The sequence below is a fragment of the Balaenoptera acutorostrata genome, chromosome 9 (assembly GCF_949987535.1).
Source record: "Balaenoptera acutorostrata chromosome 9, mBalAcu1.1, whole genome shotgun sequence".
Lineage (NCBI taxonomy): Eukaryota > Metazoa > Chordata > Mammalia > Artiodactyla > Balaenopteridae > Balaenoptera > Balaenoptera acutorostrata.
This window is the reverse complement of record NC_080072.1, coordinates 68,622,310-68,638,625: the sequence shown is the minus strand read 5'-3', so window position 1 is coordinate 68,638,625 and position 16,316 is coordinate 68,622,310. Positions and strand designations below refer to the sequence as shown.

General features: G+C 37.3%; 1 protein-coding gene across 6 annotated transcripts in view; it reads right to left on the bottom strand.

Moving 5' to 3' along the window:
• The window catches only part of NAALAD2 (N-acetylated alpha-linked acidic dipeptidase 2), a 135,164-nt gene that overhangs the window by 98,033 nt on the left and 20,815 nt on the right, over positions 1-16,316 (bottom strand). For 4 of the 6 annotated variants that reach the window (XM_007188914.3, XM_057552935.1, XM_028168170.2 and 1 more), the window contains one exon: positions 8,228-8,354. The exons of the other annotated variants lie outside the window; for them this stretch is intronic. The gene's annotated coding sequence lies outside the window, so the exon portion shown is untranslated. The remainder of the gene's footprint in view (positions 1-8,227; positions 8,355-16,316) is intronic. 6 annotated transcript variants of the gene reach the window in all.

The window sequence follows — 16,316 nt, the reverse complement described above, 5'->3', positions numbered from 1 at the left end:
TGCTAAAGGAACTTCTCTAGGCAAGAAACACAAGAGAAGGAAAACACCTACAATAACAAACCCAAAACATTTAAGAAAATGGGAATAGGAACATACATATCGATAATTACCTTGAATGTAAATGGATTAAATGCTCCCACCAAAAGACACAGGCTGGCTGAATGGATACAAAAACAAGACCCATATATAGGCTGTCTACAAGAGACCCACTTCAGACCTAGGGACACATACAGACTGAAAGTGAGGGGATGGAAAAAGATATTCCATGCAAATGGGAATCAAAAGAAAGCTGGAGTAGCAATTCTCATATCAGACAAAATAGACTTTAAAATAAAGACTATTACAAGAGACAAAGAAGGACACTATATAATGATCAAGGGATCGATCCAAGAAGAAGGTATAACAATTGTAAATATTTATGCACCCAACACAGGAGCATCTCAATACATAAGGCAAATACTAACAGCCATAAAAGGGGAAATCGACAGTAACACAATCATAGTAGGGGACTTTAACACCCCACTTTCACCAATGGACAGATCATCCAAAATGAAAATAAATAAGGAAACACAAGCTTTAAATGATACATTAAACAAAACGGACTTAATTGATATTTATAGGACATTCCACCCAAAAACAACAGAATACACACTTTTCTCAAGTCCTCATGGAACATTCTCCAGGATAGATCATATCTTGGGTCAAAAATCAAGCCTTGGTAAATTTAAGAAAATTGAAATCGTATCAAGTATCTTTTCCGACCACAACGCTATGAGACTAGATATCAATTACAGGAAAAGATCTGTAAAAAATACAAACACATAGAGGCTACACAATACACTACTTAATAACAAAGTGATCATTGAAGAAATCAAAGGGGAAATCAAAAAATACCTAGAAACAAATGACAATGGAGACACGATGACCCAAAACCTATGGGATGCAGCAAAAGCAGTTCTAACAGGGATGTTTATATCAATAAAAGCCTACATCAAGAAACAGGAAACATCTCGAATAAACAACCTAACCTTGCACCTAAAGCAATTAGAGAAAGAAGAACAAAAAAACCCCAAAGCTAGCAGAAGGAAAGAAATCATAAAGATCAGATCAGAAATAAATGAAAAAGAAATGAAGGAGACAATAGCAAAGATCAATAAAGCTAAAAGCTGGTTCTTTGAGAAGATAAACAAAATTGATAAACCATTAGCCAGACTCATCAAGAGAAAGAGGGAGAAGACTCAAATCAATAGAATTAGAAATGAAAAAGGAGAAGTAACCACTGACACTGCAGAAATACAAACGATCATGAGAGATTACTAGAAGCAACTATATGCCAATAAAATGGACAACCTGGAAGAAATGGACAGATTCTTAGAAATGCGCAAACTGCCGAGACTGAACCAGGAAGAAATAGAAAATATGAACAGACCAATCACAAGCACTGAAATTGAAACTGTGATTAAAAATCTTCCAACAAACAAAAGCCCAGGACCAGATGGCTTCACAGGCGAATTCTATCAAACATTTAGAGAAGAGCTAACACCTATCCTTCTCAAACTCTTCCAAAATATTGCAGAGGGGGGAACACTCCCCAACTCATTCTACGAGGCCACCATCACCCTGATACCAAAACCAGACAATGATGTCACAAAGAAAGAAAACTACAGGCCAATATCACTGATGAACATAGGTGCAAAAATCCTCAACAAAATACTAGCAAACAGAATCCAACAGCACATTAAAAGGATCATACACCATGATCAAGTGGGGTTTATTCCAGGGATGCAAGGATTCTTCAATATATGCAAATTAATCAACATGATACATCATATTAACAAATTGAAGGAGAAAAACCATATGATCATCTCAATAGATGCAGAGAAAGCTTTCGACAAAATTCAACACCCATTTATGATAAAAGCCCTGCAGAAAGTACGTATAGAGGGAACTTTCCTCAACATAATAAAGGCCATATACGACAAACCCACAGCCAACATTGTCCTCAGTGGTGAAAAACTGAAACCATTTCCACTAAGATCAGGAACAAGACAAGGTTGCCCACTCTCACCACTATTATTCAACATAGTTTTGGAAGTGTTAGCCACAGCAACCAGAGAAGAAAAAGAAATAAAAGGAATCCAAATTGGAAAAGAAGAAGTAAAGCTGTCACTGTTTGCAGATGACATGATACTATACATAGAGAATCCTAAAGATGCTACCTGAAAACTACTAGAGCTAATCAATGAATTTGGTAAAGTAGCAGGATAGAAAATTAATGCACAGAAATCTCTTGCATTCCTATACACTAATGATGAAAAATCTGAAAGTAAAGTTAAGAAAACACTCCCATTTACCATTGCAACAAAAAGAATAAAATATGTAGGAATAAACCTACCTAAGGAGACAAAAAACCTGTATGCAGAAAATTATAAGACACTGATGAAAAAATTAAAGATGATACAAATAGATGGAGAGATGTACCATGTTCTTGGATTGGAAGAATCAACACTGTGAAAATGACTCTACTACCCAAAGCAATCTACAGATTCAATGCAATCCCTATCAAACTACCACTGGCATTTTTCACAGAACTAGAACAAAACATTTCACAATTTGTATGGAAACACAAAAGACCCCAAATAGCCAAAGCAATCTTGAGAACGAAAAATGGAGCTGGAGGAATCAGGCTCCCTGACTTCAGACTATATTACAAAGCTACAGTAATCAAGACAGTTTGGTACTGGCACAAAAACAGAAACATAGATCAATGGAACAGGATAGAAAGGCCAGAGATAAACCCATGCAGATATGGTCACCTTATCTTTGATAGAGGAGGCAAGCATATACAGTGGAGAAAAGACAGCCTCTTCAATAAGTGGTGCTGGGAAAACTGGAGAGGTACATGTAAAAGTATGAAATTAGAACACTCCCTGACACCATACACAAAAATAAACTCAAAATGGATTAAAGACCTAAGTGTAAGGCCAGACACTATCAAACTCTTAGAGGAAAACATAGGCAGAACACTCTATGACATACATCACAGCAAGATCCTTTTTGACCCACCTCCTAGAGAAATGGAAATAAAAACACAAATAAACAAATGGGACCTAATGAAACTTAAAAGCTTTTGCACAGCAAAGGAAACCATAAACAAGACCAAAAGAGAACCCTCAGAATGGGAGAAAATATTTGCAAACGAAGTAACTGACAAAGGATTAATCTCCAAGATTTACAAGCAGCTCATGCAGCTCAATAACAAAAAAACAAACAACTCAATCCAAAAATGGGCAGAGGACCTAAATAGACATTTCTCCAAAGAAGATATACAGATTGCCAACAGACACATGAAAGAATGCTCAACATCATTAATCATTAGAGAAATGCAAATCAAAACTACAATGAGATATCATCTCACACCGGTCAGAATGGCCATCATCAAAAAATCTAGAAACAATAAATGCTGGAGAGGGTGTGGAGGAAAGGGAACACTCTTGCACTGTTGGTGGGAATGTAAATTGATACAGCCACTATGGAGAACAGTGTGGAGGTTCCTTAAAAAACTAAAAATAGAACTACCATACGACCCAGCAATCCCACTACTGGGCATATACCCTGAGAAAACCATAATTCAAAAAGAGTCATGTCCCAAAATGTTCATCGCAGCTCTATTTACAATAGCCAGGTCATGGAAGCAACGTAAGTGTCCATCATCGGATGAATGGATAAAGAAGATGTGGCACATATATACAATGGAATATTATTCAGCCATAAAAAGAAATGAAATGGAGGTATTTGTAGTGAGGTGGATGGAGTTAGAGTCTGTCATACAGAGTGAAGTAAGTCCGAAAGAGAAAAACAAATACAGTATGCTAACACATACATATGGAATCTAAGAAAAAAAAAAAAAAAAGGTCATGAAGAACCTAGTGGCAAGATGGGAATAAAGACACAGACCTACTAGAGAATGGACTTGAAGATATGGAGAGGGGGAGGGGTAAGTTGTGACAGGGTGAGAGAGTGGTATGGACATATATACACTACCAAATGTATAATAGATAGCTAGTGGGAAGCAGCCACATAGCACAGGGAGATCAGCTCGGTGCTTTGTGACCACCTAGAGTGGTGGGATAGGGAGGGTGGGAGGGAGGGAGACGCAAGAGGGAAGAGCTATGGGAACATATGTATATGTATAACTGATTCACTTTGTTATAAAGCAGAAGCTAACACAACATTGTAAGGCAATTATACTTCAATAAAGATGTTTAAAAAATAAATAAATAAATAAATAAAAGAGCATTGCATTATAACCCAAAGTATAAATTAAATATCCCCTCATAAAATAAATGATTGAATAAATAACTGTGGAAGAAGAGACAAATCTCATGCAAAATAATTTCAAATATACTTTATATAGTCTACCCTTAATCAGTGGTAATAAACAGCCCATTCATTAAGAGTGGGCTATTCACAGGAACTTTCCAAACAGTACAGTATGAAAGGAAGGAATAAAAGGGAAAATTCCACTGAAAAATAGTACCTCAACCAAGTAATCAAGGTTTACATCAACAGTAGTAAGTCATATTGATAATATGTGTCCTACACATGTTATGATAAGAATGCACTTTCCACTGGGGTCTTCCTCCCAAAAATATACTAATCCAGACCAATAACAAGAAAGACACCAGACAAACTTTAATAGAGGAACACTCTACAAAATATATGACCAATACTCTTCAGAACTGTCAAAGTCATCAAAAACAAGGGAAGTCTGAGAAACTCTCACAACCACGAGGAGCCTAAGGATACATAAAAACTAAATGGAACATGGTATCCTGAATGGAACTCTTTAGAAAAAAAGCATTATGGAAAAACTGAGGAAATATGAATAGAGATGCTATGAACTTTAATTAATGTAATATATACATATTGGTTTATTAATAATAAAAATGTACCATAAAAAAAAAAAAAAAACCTCTGGATTTTCAAGAGAAAAAGAAAAAAAAAGACAGTATAGTATTAGTATAATGTGAGATATATTAATATGTACAACAATGAAACAGAATTAGAATCTAGAAATAGATAACACATCTACGGTCAATTGATTTTCAACAAAGATGCCAAGATAAGTCAAAAATGGAAAGGATAATCTTTTCTACAAGTAGAGCTTAAACATTTGGGATTATATGCAAAATGAACCTCATCCTCACATTACACCATACAAAAAATTAACTAAAAATGGTTCATTGACCCAAATGTATTTCCTGAAAACTTCTAGAGGAATTCATGAAAAAGAAAAATTTGTGAGCTTGTGTTTAACAACGATTTCTTGCACATGGCACCAAAATGAAACATAAAAGAAAAAACTGACAAATTGTATTCATCAATATTAAAAATTTCATTCTTCAAATAAGCATCTAACAAAATTAAAAGAAAAGCCATAGCCTGGGAAAAAGAATTTGCAAACAACTATCTGATAAGGGAGTTTCATCCAAAAGAACTCTTACAATTCAATAAGACAAACAATCCAACAGAAACCATTGTACAATTAAGAAGACTCGAGTAGGCACTTCACCGAAGAAGATATCTGGATGGCAAATAAGGACATTGCCTTTGTCTGTTCCAGCTTCTGTAACAAAAATACCATAAACCCCAGAAACTTATTTCTCACAGTTCTAGGGGCTGGAAAGTCAAAGATCAAGATGCTGGCAAACTCGACGTCTGGTGAAGGCCTGCCTCCTGGTTTACTGACAGCTGTCTTTTCTGGGTGTCCTCACGTGTTAGGAGTGAGGGAGCTCTCTGAAGTCTCTTTTACAATAATAGGACACACTGTATTCATGAGGGCTCCATCCTCATAACCTAATCATCTCCAAAATCCTACCTCCAATATATCACATTGTTGATTAGGTTTTAACATACAGCTTTTGGAGGGACACAGACAGCCAGTCGATAGCATACATAAAATGATGCTCAACATCATTAGTTATTAGTAGTACATGTGCAAATTAAAACTACAGTGAGATACCACTACACAGTAAAAAATGAAATGGCTTAATAAAGGCAGACAATACTGTTGGTGAGGATATGCAGGAATTGGAACTCATAAATTGCTGGTAGCAAAATAAAATGGTCCAGCCACTCTGAAAAACAGTTCTGCAGGTTCTCAAATGATTAAACATATAAAACAAATAACTTAGCACTTTCACCCATAAATATCTACCCACAGTAAATGAAAGACTTTTATGAAGTTTCATAGCAGCATTACTCATATTCACTAAAAACTGGAAACAATCCAAATGCCCATCATTTAGTGAATGGATAAATAAATTGTGGTATATTCATAAAATGCAATACCTCTTAGCTAAAATGTAATAAATTACACATACCAAAAAAAGAATAATGAACTTCAAAAACATTATGTTAAATGAAAGGAGGCGGGCACAAAGAAAGGGCCATGTGTAGTATGATTTCATACATATGATGACCCTAAAAAGACAAAACTGTACAGACAGAAAGTAGATATCTGGTTGCATGGAACTGGGGATGGGAGTAGGGATTGACTGTGAAAGATCAGGAGGGATCTTTTGGAAAGACGAGTGTTCTAAAAGTGGATGTGGTGATGGTTGCATAAAATAAATTTAATAAACATTTATTAGAAGTCATTAAACTGTACATATTAAGTGGGTGAATTTTATGGTATATAAATTATACCTTGATTATGCTAATAAAATTATTGTAAGGCCGGGCCCCCAAAAGCTTTTTATTTATGTAGGGTTTTTTTTAATGTCAGAATATGCCACATTAGAAATTAAAACTAAAAATAATTATTAATTTACTAAATAATTAAAATAACATTTATAAAACCATCTTAGGCCACAGGACAAATAATCTCTGAATATTATTTTAAATATAATTTTGACTTCACAGACTCCCACAGTTCTCAGAACCACACTTTGAGAACCTCTGTTGTAAGGACATATTTCCTGTGGGGTTGGGATGGGGAAGAGAATGGTCCAAATGTGGGGCTGCCTGGGCCCCTGGACACCAGGCCTGTACCTTGTTGCTTGATCTTCTGGGCCCTGCAAACTAAAGACACTGCATAGTGGCCATCTTGCACCCCTCCTAAGGCACTGTAGCTGTACGGGCAAAAGAGCCTGCATTTTCCACTTCTTTCTCTCCACCACAGACCATAAAAAGCTATAGTAGCAAGTTCACAGTGTGCTTCCAGCCTTATGCTTTCCAGTAAGATTTTCTCTTTTAATTGCCCATCTTCGTACAGCCTAAAAGTATCATCTTTTTTTTAAAAAATAAATGTATTTATTTATTTATTTTTGGTTGCATTGGGTCTTCGTTGCTGCACATGGGCTTTCTCTAGTTGTGGCGAACGGGGGCTACTCTTCATTGTGGTGCATGGACTTACTGCAGTGGCTTCTCTTGTTGCGGAGCATGAGCCCTAGGCACACAGGCTTCAGTAGTTGTGGCACGTGGGCTCAGTAGTTGTGGCTCGCAGGCTCAGTAGGTGTGGCGCATGGGCTTAGTTGCTCCATGGCATGTGGGATCTTCCCGGACCAGGGCTCGAACCCGTGTCCCCTGCATTGGCAGGTGGATTCTTAACCACTGCACCATCAGGGAAGTCCCTAAAAGAATCATCTTTAATGGATATGGGCTCAGTCAGAGATTCTAAAATTATGGTCCAGCACCAACAGCAGCATCTCATAATTTGTTAGATATGCAAACTCTGTGACCCCACCTCAGATCTACTGAATCAAGAATCTTTGTGGTTGAAGCCTAGCAAGCTGTGGTTTAACAAGCCCTGCAGGTGATTCTGATGCACATACTAGGGTAAGTCAGTCTTGATGATTAACATCAAATCTGACCAGGATCCCTTCTTATAAAGGAAACAAAGCACAGCTGGGAAGGGCAGCTTCTTTTTGCCCTCTCTCGTCTCCTCCCCTTCCTGAATGTGGACAGTGGGCAGAGATACAGAGAATCAGTTCCTGGTGTTGGGGGCAGACAAAATCAGGCAACAGGGGTTCCTTGAGAAGAAGCATCAACTAGAAGGTGAGAAAAGTGAGTTGTATAAAACAAAATTACCTTGCTTCTGGTTACTGTTAGTTTGTCTTTCCCTGTAGTTTGAATTAAGCCTTTAATCAAAGTTCCAACATCACCTCTGCCCCTTGTTTGAATAAAAATTAGACCAGGACCATATTATGTGGAACAAACCCACCTGTGGTCACCTTGATGGTAATGGGGGTTATCCAGAAAACCTTCAAAGAAGTGGAATTGGAATGAGAACTGCCCTCTGCACCTGGAGACTCCCCTCTAGAACACTTTGGCAGGTTCTGAGTTTGCTCCTATTAATGAAAGAGGCTTCATTATAGTTCATTCAAATGTCTGTGAGTACCATAGGGATAACCATCTACATCCCCTCTTCTAATACAATCTTGCACTCATATTTTTGCTACTTGCAAAAAATTTGTAAAGTACAAAATAACAAAAATAAACTATTTTAACCCAGAATACATAAGTAGCCTTTATTAATGATTTTGTTAATATTTGTTAATATTTTTGGCATAAGTTTTCTTTTTAAATTTTGTGTTCCATTGGAGAAAATTTATTAAGAAAATTAGCCAACAAAATTTACTGGGATTGACTGGTAAGATTGCTTTTATATACATTGAAAGAAGGATTGAGGGGAAGAGAAAGAGAAAAGATCCGCATGGTGTGATATCAGTTGCAGTGTTGATATCCTTCTTGGGAAAAATTCAGAAGCAAATCTTCTAGGGCTTAAATGATGTTTTCAAATGTATTTCACATATCACAGCAATTTCTGTATATTTTTGAAAACCTCTGAGTGTGAGCGTGTGAGCTTGTAGGCACACATGCAAGTGAGAAGGGGAGAGAAGAAAGTCAGATATTCCCACACTTCTGAAAGACTTTTTAATCTTTGAGGGGATCTTGTCTCTGGAGAAAAATAGCAAGAAAAAGAGGCCATGTTTTTCAAGGATAAATGAAATTGGGAATTTTTTTTTCTCTTTTATCTGCTTTTTCTTTTTTTCTTTTAATTGTGAGAAGCTGGTTTCAGGTAAGTGATAGGCTAAGCAGGGATGATTATTGATGAAAGATTTCATACAATGGCTTTGAAAGGAATAGTACAGATGGTTCTTTTTACTGTTATCTTTCACTGAATTGGTATGTATAAAGGAGGAAATTCATCCAATTTGTTCTTGTGGTTATTCCTTCCCTGTTTCTGTGAGTTTATTACTTATTTCAAGGAACAGAGGGGAGAAGAGCCCCACTTAGAACCTTTGACACCAGGAGGCTTCTTAAATGTCTATTTTCATGTAAACCCAGGATGGGGCTTGTGGGCATTCCTACCTAGGAATACTGTACTCATGCTGCAGTGACCAAATCTCCAAAAGAATGAGGAATGGGGAGAAGCTATGAGAAGCTCTGCTCTGTGTAATAGTAGGGTGCTTGTTCTCAGTGCTAGAATGGGGACGATGATCCAGAACTCCCTAATCTAAGGGAGCTGTATTCAGAGACAATTGGCAGGCTATGGCGCGATCAAGCAAAAGGAAAGCTGAGTCCTGGTTGTGGGCTGAGTTGGGTCTTTGGGAGAAAAGAGGATCCCAGGACTCACGAACTCACTTCTTCATGCTTTACTATGCCTAGAGTGCTCACACAGCTTCGGTATGTCTCCCATCTCTTTGTGGCTCCGCTAGGAGCCTAAAGGGATCCTGCTGTCATCTACCTCTAATGGCAGTTGACACCCTCTGTGGCTCTGAGAAACTCTTATTAAAAGCCACACCAAGGTTCAAGAGCATGGTGGAGCAGTCTAGGGATTCATTTTAGTTGGTGTGGGAGCATAAAAAAGCGTTTCACTGCTACCCTACAAATTGAGAACTAAATGAAAGAAGGTCCAACTAACTAAAACCCACCTCCTTGATTGTGAGTTCCTTAGCTGAGACCTTTGGCCATTTCCTACTGTGTCTTTTTTTTTGTTTTTTAATTTATTTTTATTTATTATTTATTTTTGGCTGTGTTGGGTCTTCGTTTCTGTGCGAGGGCTTTCTCTAGTTGCGGCAAGCAGGGGCCACTCTTCATCGCGGTGCGCCGGCCTCTCACTATCGCGGCCTCTCTTGTTGCGGAGCACAGGCTCCAGACGCGCAAGCTCAGTAGTTGTGGCTCACGGACCTAGTTGCTCCGTGGCATGTGGGATCCTCCCAGACCAGGGCTCGAACCCGTGTCCCCTGCATTGGCAGGGAGATTCTCAACCACTGCGCCACCGGGGAAGCCCCGATCAACACATCTTATGAAAGTGAAGAGCAAGAGCTGAGCCCTGGAATGTGGGTAGAGACATTCCAGACTTTTGTACTGAGATCTGGGCCAGACCGAGGACTGAAGGAGAAGGAAAAAGATTTCAGAGTGATTTTGTCAGACATCATGGTTCAGTAGGGTCAGGGTAGAGGTGCATATAGCAAGACAGTCAAAAACCTGTGGCAAGGACAGGGCCTGTTCCTTCACAGCAGAATGGTAATATAGACACTAGATTTTGGCAAAGAGATGCCATGTCTCAGAGCCAGCATCAGAAACTTCCACAATCCAGAAGAGTGGGAGGTCATAAGAACTAGCCTGACTGTCCCTTCAGAGTATGGGAGGCACGGGGACTGTGAGAGTAGAACAATTTCTGTCTGAGAGTGGGGGCAAGTTTCAGTCGCTTCAGGCCACACTTACTGGTAAGGTCCAGTGGATGACTCAGCTATGGGGTTTTAACATCTGTCTATTAAAGGCAGGATATGCCACCCTCTACTCAGGAATACTCCCATGGACAGAAGTCCACAAGGCCCATATTAATAAGACTTTCAGTGAAATATGGAGACATCAGAAGGGGCTTCCTGCAGAGGAGAGGTACTGACTGACCTTCTTCCCCACTCAGTCCTAGAATCACCAAGTCTTTTCCTGGTGCTCTATGAGGAGATGAACATCTCTCCCGTTCAGTATTGTGCACATCTGTGTCAACACTCTTTTACTATGTTGTATTCAGAGTAATTGTCCAGTTGTCCTTGAAGGGCCCCACAACAGAAAAAATATTTACTGTGCCAATTTTCCAGAGAACTAGAGATGCATTTAATAGAAATCTGGAGCTTGAAATGTGGAGCTATCTCATTGAATCCACTATATCCAGGGCCCTCACTCTCTGGATGCAGATCCCTGAGATCAGCTTATTAGGAAGAGCAGATATAGCGGGTTTTATTCCTCCCCTCCTCACCCCCAAATAGACTCAACAATATATCCCATCCCTCGTTCTCTTCCTACAATGTAACTTCAATACTGCTCCCCATTGAAAGTGTTCCGTCCCTTTGAACCTGGGTAGGGTTGTGGCAATAACAGATGAGATACTCTGTGTTGCACAAAAGGTAGAATAACTTCCACCTGACAGTATTGGGATCCTTGCTCTAGAAAGCTAACTACTATGCTGTGAGGAAGCCCCCAAGCAACTACATGAAGAGGTTATATGAAGATATTCTGGGCAACAGCCCCAGCTGAGGGAACTCAGAGAGCGTCAACTGCCAGACTTGTGAGTGAGGTCTTCTGTGTTTCCAGGGCATGTTCACTTACCAAGAGAATGACCACTAGGTGGGTCTACAGACCCAACAGACTCACTATACTCTGGGATTTTCCAGAGCTGCATTTCTTACCTGATTCTCATTAGTTCCCAGTCTAACATGAAGTGATAGTTATGCTTCAGGTCTCCAGGTATCAATTAAAACTCATACCCTGTGTGAAATCAAAATGTATGAATCTTCCCATTTTCCTAATGAACAGTCACTTGAGTTATTAGTCATAGGTCCCTTTGGATTAGGACCGGGTAATCATTACAGTATATAATACTGTGTCATGGTGTTACAGGGAACTTACTCCTAGGGATGTGGTCACCTCATCAATCAAGGAGTTCTAAGTCTGAAAATTGTCTCAGTCCTGGGAACTGGAAAAAAGGATCATTCATTACTTTGATTGGAGAAAACAACCCTCTGCCTCCTGATCACACTTCCTTGATTTCTTTTGATTATATCTTAAAGCAGTATTCTTGGCTTCTCTTGTATCTATTCTGCCCCTGGGGATCCTATTCATTTTATTAACCATCTCTGCAATTCCATGTGGGTCAAGCCATCTTGGTTCCTGCTCAATCCTTGCTAGTCATTACAAAAATGCAGTCTGCTGGCATCTGGCGGTTAAATGCCCTATCATCTGATTGATATCAGTAGCCAAGCTCTGTAAACGCTTTTATTATCATCCCAGTCCTGGGGAGGATAGCTACCACTGAACTTCTTTCTGATGCTAGATCCCTCTCACCAGCACATTTGTGATAACCTTGGTGAATAGTGTATTCTCTTTATTGACAAACACAATGCTATGGTTGACCTTCTGACCTCATAATATATCCACTCCAAGATACAAATGCCCTTTTGCCTTTTAATCCTGTCCTGTCCCATCTTACAGAGCAATTCATGCAGTTCATTGTTACTAAGCATGGGCCATTGCTTTTTCCAGGCTTGTAGGAGCCTGCAAGCATCAAATGTTCTAATCTTCTAATATCCTTCCAGAGTGTTATATCCTATATCCTGAGAAAGTGCCCCCAGACCAATAAGCTCTCTCTTATCCTGTTTTATGTTCTAGCCCCCTTGATCAAGCATCCTCAAAATCCAGTCCTAAGGGGACTCTCACAATTTCTTCAAGTACATGCTGGATAATTCTCCCAGCTTCTTTAGGATATAGTATATTAATTCTCAGGCTAAATGTCTTCATGGTTAGGCTTTGCTGAGACTTAAGGAAGCCAGGAGAGGAGGTGGGGCAAATTTTGAGGGGGTTCCCTATTGACTCTTAGGGGAGAAACCTCTAAAGTGTCTCCCTTCATAGTAGTTCCAGGTTTAATAGGAAGAGTGAGACATTTCTGTAATCTTTGTGGATCCAGAGAAGTCTTGTCATCTGTCTTGTCAGTCTTCTCAGTTCATTTGGATAAATATCTCAGAGTGAAATTGCTGAGTTGTGTGATGATTCTTTGTTTAGTTTTATAAAAACAAAGCAAACAAACAAAAAACAACTGCCAAATTGTCTTCCAAAGTGACTGTACCATTGTTCACTCCCACCAGCAGTAAAGGAGAGTTCTTGTTGCTCTGCATCCTTACCAGCATTTGATGTTGTCAGTTTTTAAAAATTTTATTTTAGCCATTCTAATAGACATATAGCAATACGTCACTGTGGTTTTAATTCCAATGCCACTAATGACTAACGCTTGAGCACATTTTTATATGCTCATTTGCCATCTAAATATGTTCTTCAGTGAAGTTTATATCTTTTGCCCATTTAAAAAATTGGGTTGTTTGCTTTCTAATTTTTGAGTGTTAAGTATTCATTTTATATTCTGAATATGAGTTCCTTATCAGTTGTTTGACTGCAAATATTTTCTCACAGAGTGTGGCTTGGTTTACATTCTTATAATGATATCTTTCAGAGAGTGAAAGTTTTAAATTTTGATAAAGTCAAATTTATCTGTATTTCTTTCATGGATTGTGCTTTTGTTGTTTTATCTAAGGCTATTCTTTCTCCACTGAAGTGCCATTACACTTGTAAAAAATCAGCTGACTGTATTTCTGCAGGTCTCCTCTTTACTTTCTGTTTAGTTCTAATGATCAGTACGTCTATCCTTTTCTCAATACTGTGTTGTCATAATACTGTGGAATTCCACTAAGTTTTAAAATCAAGTAATGTGAGTATTCTGATTTTATTTTTTTAGGATTGTTTTGGCTATTCTATTTGTTTGGTATACCATAACAAATTTTAAAAACATCTTGTGGATACCTACAAAATTTTTCTAGAGTTTTGTTAGAGATTACACTGAATTTATAGACCATATAGAGGAAGATTACCATCTTATCAGTATTAAATTGTTCAATGTATGAACATGATATGTTTCTCCGTTTATCTAGATCTTTCTTTTCTTTCATCAATGTTTTGTAGCTGTTGCCATGCTGATCCTGCACATATTTTGTTAAAAATGATAACTAGTTAATTCACTCTCTTAAAATTTAAAATTATGTGTTCAGACATAATTGACGAAGAATAAACTCCACATACTTAAAATGTACAATTTGACAAACTTTTGATATATGTAAACACTTACAAAGCCACCATCACAATCAAGACAATGAACATATCAATCCATTACCTGCAAAATTTCCTTTGTCCCTTTAATTTTTTTTTATTGTAGTATAAAAACACTTAACATGAGATCTACCCATTTAATACATTTTTAATTATATAACACATTATTGTTAAGTATAGCTATAATGTTGTATATCAGATCTCTAGAACTTATTGCATTTGGTTAATTCACCTTTTCAAGTTATTATAAATGTGAGGTTCAAAAAATTCAAATACAAGTTTTTCATTACTTGTGTATGGGAATAAAATCAACTTTTATATATTGACCTTTTGTTCTCTGACCTTGCTAAACTTACTTATTACTTCCAGGATTTTTTTAGTAGATTCTTTGGGATTTTCTATACTCACAGTCATGTCATCCATGAATACATATAGTTAGTTTAAAATATACCTCTTTAAATAATCTTCATCCACCATCAGTAATACTATATTACTTTTCATGTAATGTAAAATCCTTATAATATTTCCAATTCCTCTTTTCCATTTCTTGTGTCATTGTTGTCATAAGTTTCATAAACATATACATTGTTAAACTATTGCTTTAAACAGTAAGTTATCTTTTAAAGAAATTAAAATATAAGAGCTTACATTTTGTCTTTATTGAATTTCCAGTGTCCTTCATTTTTTTCCATGTAGATCAGTTTTCTTCCCAGCATCATATGCTTTTGTCTGAAGAACTTCCCTGTGTATTTCTTACAGATTAGGCCTGACGGCACTGAATTCCCTCAAGTTGCCTTTCTTTGGAAAATTCTAATATTTATTTTACTTTTGAAGTATATTTTCACTGGATGTAGAATTGTGGGTTGACAGTTGTTTTCTTTCAGCAATCTAAGGATGTCACTTACCTGTCTTCTTGCTTGCATGGTTTCTGATAAGCTTTCTGCTATAATTTTTATCTTTATTCTTCTGTATGTAATCTTCATTTTTCTTTTTCCTATTTTGGTGGCTCCCTTCAAGAATTTCTCTTTGTTATTGGTTTTTATTCAGTGTGAATACGACTTGCCTGAGTGTGTTTTTTGTTTGCTTATTCATTTTGTATTTTTCTGTTTGATAGTCTCTGAATATCGTAGATCTTTTTTTAGTGTCTGTCACTAATTTTGGAAGAGTCTCTAAAATTATTTCTTTAAATGTTTCTTTTGCCCTGTTATAACTTTATTTTCCTTCTGGAAATCTAATTACACAGATGCTAAACAATGATAAACAGCATTTAATGTTGTCATTCTGCTCTTTGATGCTCTGTTCTGTTTTAATTTTTTACTCTTTGTTTTTCTTCTTTGTGTTTAGTTTTGGTATTTTATATTGACCTACCATTATAGTCACTGATACTTTTCTTTCTTGTATTGTATCTACTCCTGAATGCAAACACAAAATTCTCTGCATATATTATATCTTATCAGATATAAGATATATGATATATAAGATATATTATATCATCAGATATTCTCTGCATATATTATATCAATCAGATAGGCTTGTCAGATAGACAAGCCTATCTGATTGTCTTATAGTTTTCATCCCTCTCCTGAAATTACCTATCTTGCATGTTGTCTACATTTTTTTATAAAAGCCTTTAACATACTAATCACAGTTATTTTAAATTCTTTGTCTGATGGTTCTAACAACTGTGTTGTATCTAAGTCTGGTTCTGATGACTGCTTTGTCTGTTCAGACTACATTTTTCTTGCCTTATGATATGCCTCATAATTTTTGTTGAACCCCTGACGTATTACATATGACAGTTGATACTGTGCTAAGTTCTTTTTTTATGTGGTAGTGAGCACAAACTTTCTTCTGTTAGGTCTTTCGTATAGGGATTTATGTTAATTTAGTCAGAAATTGGCCTCTCCAGAATTAATTCTTGTTCAGTGTCATTGTTAAGAACCCAGTTTCTTTCCATCTTTTTGTTATCCTTAGACTATTGACTTTTCTCCTTAGGCTAGTTCACGTTGTGACCACAAGATGGCTTTGCAAAAGGGTATTGTATCCAAAAAATGTCCAGAAACAGAAAAAGCAGGGTTTTTTTTTAATTCCACGCATCTCTTCTGAAGCAAGAAAATCTCTTCTGGAATTGTCCTAGGAGTCTTAGTTTC